At 33.5% G+C, this 600-nt stretch overlaps 1 non-coding gene across 1 annotated transcript; it reads right to left on the bottom strand.

Annotated features, from left to right (window-relative positions):
- Positions 1-200: 200 nt before the first annotated feature.
- LOC142435197 (U6 spliceosomal RNA) lies at positions 201-307 on the bottom strand. The gene has a single exon (XR_012781302.1). It is a non-coding gene; the product is annotated as a U6 spliceosomal RNA (small nuclear RNA).
- Between the last annotated feature and the right edge of the window lie 293 nt (positions 308-600).

Below are 600 nucleotides of genomic sequence, written 5' to 3'. Positions count from 1 at the left end.
GGCACATTCAGCAAGCAAGACGTTTTCTTGCCTGCTCTCCCTTAAAGGCCTTAGTTACAAGGCCAAATTCTAAAATAGCCTTACTGGTTGAAAACCACAGGTTGAGTTCTAACTTCTAAAAGTATCTTTGGAATTATGAATTTTGGACCAAAAAAAGTAAAATCAAGGCCTATACACTTTATTATAAACCTACTTTATTAAAAAATATGGAACCCTTCATGAATTTGCGTGTCATCCTTGCGCAGGGGCCATGCTAATCTTCTCTGTATTGTTCCAATTTTTGTATATGTGCTGCCGAAGCGAACACTCAAGATTAGTTTTATTTTTAACTTTTGAAGTCACTTTCGTTAATTACCTAGCTTGAAAACAAAAAAGTTTATATTTATAAAAACATCTATCAGTCACTCTTCTAACCGCAAAAATGCTAAAGAATAACCATTACAGAATAATAAAACGACAGTACCTATTACTCAGTGTTAAGGTGGAAACAAATAAGCAGTGTATATTTCACCAATAATGTACTTGATGTTCATAATTACTCTTAAATTGTTTCATAGCTCTTTGAAGAATATCAACATCTCATTTGCTTGGCTGGCTTCT

This window comes from Tenrec ecaudatus, chromosome X (assembly GCF_050624435.1).
Source record: "Tenrec ecaudatus isolate mTenEca1 chromosome X, mTenEca1.hap1, whole genome shotgun sequence".
NCBI classification, from domain to species: domain Eukaryota; kingdom Metazoa; phylum Chordata; class Mammalia; order Afrosoricida; family Tenrecidae; genus Tenrec; species Tenrec ecaudatus.
The sequence above is the reverse complement of the archived record's forward strand: the minus strand, read 5'-3'. Positions and strand labels throughout refer to the sequence as shown.